The sequence below is a fragment of the Chiloscyllium plagiosum genome, chromosome 27, assembly GCF_004010195.1.
Source record: "Chiloscyllium plagiosum isolate BGI_BamShark_2017 chromosome 27, ASM401019v2, whole genome shotgun sequence".
Classification (NCBI taxonomy): domain Eukaryota; kingdom Metazoa; phylum Chordata; class Chondrichthyes; order Orectolobiformes; family Hemiscylliidae; genus Chiloscyllium; species Chiloscyllium plagiosum.
Window position 1 is genome coordinate 32,677,335 of NC_057736.1, and position 3,861 is coordinate 32,681,195.

At 40.8% G+C, this 3,861-nt stretch overlaps 1 protein-coding gene across 2 annotated transcripts in view; it reads right to left on the reverse strand.

Moving 5' to 3' along the window:
* The window catches only part of csmd2 (CUB and Sushi multiple domains 2), a 1,704,811-nt gene that overhangs the window by 122,962 nt on the left and 1,577,988 nt on the right, over positions 1-3,861 (reverse strand). The window lies entirely within an intron of this gene.

Here is a 3,861-nt window from a genome sequence, read left to right on the forward strand (position 1 = left end):
CGGAGGCTGAGGGGTGACCTTATAGAGGTTTATAAAATTATGAAGGGCATGGATAGGATAAATAGACAAAGTCTTCTCCCTGGAGTCAGGGAGTCCAGAACTACAGGGCATAGGTGTAGGGTGAGAGGGGAAAGATATAAAAGAGACCTCAGGGGCAGCTTTTTCACGCAGAGGGTGGTACATGTATGGAATGAGCTGCCAGAGGAAGTGGTGGAGGCTGGTACAATTGCAACATTTAAGAGGCATCTGGATGGGTATATGAATAGGAAGGGTTTGGAGGGACATAGGCCGGGTGCTGGCAGGTGGGACTAGATTGGGTTGGGATATCTGGTCGGGTTGGACGGGTTGGACCAAAGGGTCTGTTTCCATGCTGTACATCTCTATGACTCTAAGCTCAATCACTCTACAACCAAGTTATTCAACTAGCTAATTTTACTATTAAAGTAAATGAAAGCATAAATTTTTCACTAAGGCATATTAAGTGTGTTTTTCATTTGGTTTCCTTCTCCATTTAGTAATCATTTCTCCATCTTTCTTTTTCGTCACAACTATTGAAACTGGAATCCCCTCTTGGCCAATTTAGGATTCACAAATTACCAACACCAATGTCGTATTTCTTCTATTATCGTGGAATTGCATTTCTCTTCAACAAGTTGGGTCGATGGGCATGTTTCTGTACTGTAGGACTCTATTATTCCATGAATGGACTTATTAGCGGGATCAGTTAGCTCAATTGATTGGATGGCAGAGTGATGTCAACAGCCTCGGTTTAATTCCAATACTGTCAGAGATTGCCATGAAGCACTCTCCTTCTCAATATTTCCCTTTACCTGAAACATGATGACCCTTCGGTTAAACCACCACCAATCAGCAACCCTACAGTTTCATAACACTATGGCAACTTTAGCTTATTAGCAGATTGCTCACATTATTGTCTATTAATAAGCATTCTCTTTCCTTGCACAGTTAACACTGCCTTCTTGATTAGAGAGTATTTGTTGTAGGTTCCCCATGCAGCAAGATTGACAGAAAAATTGCCTTAAGTCCCTTTGACCTGGTTAGGTGAGAAGTTTAAACTTCCCATCTGGAGTATGCCAAGACACTCACTATTGAGACATTAGGCTGTATGCAGAAGCCATGTCAGTTAACTTGTCAAATTATCACTCGAAGACTGCAGATTTCACCAGGTTGTTAATAGGATTGGGAAATATCATGCATTGTCACTTCACTTGTCACTGATATGCACTAATATGCTGATCGATTGATTTTGCAATCTATTTCTCAGCTTTTCCCAATCTATCTGGTTTTCTATTGCATATCATTGCCTTTTTGCAGTTTCTCCATGTGCCTCCTAAATGCCAAGGCAAAATACTTTTTGACAAGAAAGACTGATGAAAACACACCATTTTCTTACTGTTTGCACTGCTGGAAACCTCAGCCACAGCCTGGATCTTCACCTTTAAGCTGAAACATCGAAACCTGTTACAAATCTAAAAGCTTGTTAAAATAAGGAAACTGGAGCAAGAATGACTGAAAAGTGGCATCACAATGGCAAGAACCTGACAATTTAGCGAGGTAAGTTGGCACTCCTACCATTGACATGAAGTGATCTCTGTTTCAAATGGAGTAGCCATACTGCTCTGTATGCCTGCTTGCAAATTGATGGATGGGGGAGGAAGAATTGGGAATGTCAAGGGACACATCTTATTCTCATCATAGTTTGTGAATGGCATTATAAAGAGCCTGGAGGGAGCATTCCCAACAAGCAACTTATATACAGCATGGATAGACCTTTGACAATGTGCCTTTAAACATGAGGAAAAACAAGCTAACCTCAATGCAAGGTTCGTTATCTCCTCACAGTTGCTGCCAATGGTGATTCAGTCAATGCACTTTTATTGGATTACTGGTCAGGTTTGCAGATCTCGTACACTTTTTGAATGGAGGCTTTTCAACTTATTTAATTACAAGCCAGGTAATTTGTTGCAGAATGAAGCAATCAACAGAAAATGTCCATGCTACCTCTTTTGCTCAGAATTTGATTATTAGCAACTGAAAAGGCAGCAAATTAAGACACGTTAATTAGGAGGCAGCAGCCAAGTCACACGCCAATTCGAGTCAGTTGATTACACCCACTTGGATTTTATCTGGATTTGCTCAGCCACAAGGAATTTACATCTTGAGCAAAATACCTGTTCCAGATCAGCAAAGAATAAAATGGGGAAATCAAAGACTGGAACAGTCTGTTCTGTAATTTAGACTTTTCCTCTGGCAGGGATGCATACCAGAAATGCTGTGTGCTAATGAAGGTAAAATACCTCAGAGCTGAGAGAATTTATATTTGCTTATTTTTAACAAAAAGAACATTCCTAATGGATGCAAGGTCCAGAAAAAAGCTCCTCTGTTCTCTCCAGACAAAATACCTCGATGACAAGTGTTCCAGTGTTGTCTTTTGCTTCCTTGTGACAGCCACTGTTACAGTCTGATACTATTAATTATCCATCAGACAGTGTTGATTGGGAGGTCTTGTGGCCCTGGGATTGAGTCCCATGCCTGAACGCATTGGCTGTGAAAGGTGCATCCATCATGCAGCCAAATAGATTGATTGTCAGCTGTGAATCTTCCAATATGCCTCAAGACAGCTTGTTAAAGTGGAAGAGTTTCCTGGTCAGGCATTCTGCAAAAAGCAAATGTCTGCAGTACATTGGCCCCAAATGTGGATCCCAATTTCAATGGAAGTCCAACGTTGGAAATTAGGAGGAGATAAAATATACAGACAACCAGTGTTTTCTAACATCCAATTTTCTCCTGTGGATTGAAGCTTGTTAGAGTGTGGATGTTGAGTGTTGTCAAAGTATTTAACATAAACAGCAAGGGATTTTGAAAAATTCCACCAACTCGGTGGCTTTGGTGGTAGAGTTGGATAGTTCAGTTAGCTGCACAGCTGGATACATAGTGATGCCAGCAGCACCAGGTTCAATTGCTGTACCAGCTGAGATCACCATGAAGGTTCCAACTTCTCAACTTCACCCTTGCCTGAGGCATGATGACTCTGAAGTTAAACCTCTAAATTGTGTCTCTCTGATGAGAGTGCAGCCCCATGGTCCTCTGGGGCTATGGCAGCTTTATCTTACCACCACTAAACTTGATGATGACAACTGATGGTATTGAAATTCAATTCATAAAACCTGGAATTAATACCTGGACCATGACATTGAGCATTCTTTGTTGTAAAACCCACCTAGTTCACTGATGCCCTTTAGGAAATGAAATTTGCCATTCTTACCTGAATTGGCCTACACATGACTCCATATCCACAGCAATGTGGTTGACTCTTAACTGCAATCTGAACTGGCCTAGCAAATCACAAGGTCAACAGCAATTTGGGATGGGCAACAAATGCTGTGAGTGCCAGTGATGCCTATATCCCAAAGAATTTTAAGAAAATGAACCAGATACGAGCTGTTATTGCAGTTTAAAGCATTATTCCAAGGCTTGAACACAAGATCGGCTTTTCAGAACAGGACTAGAAAAGTGTTGCCTTGTTGAAAGTGCTGCCTTTGAGATTAAATGTCAAACTTTGGACTCTTTGCCATGTTGGGGTGGGTTTTGAATGTCTGCTAGCATTAAAGGAAGGAGAACAGGGAGTAATTCCTTCCATTCTCGATTTTAACCATTAACACCAAAAACAGATTAAATGAACTTAAATGTCATTTGAGGCACCTATTACTTCTTAGACTGCAATTGAGAAAGTTAGTAAAAATAATGTGTTAGAAGATCTTGCTGCTAAACATTAGATTTAGATTAGATTAGATTACATTACAGTGTGGAAACAGGCCCTTCGGCCCAACATGTCCACAC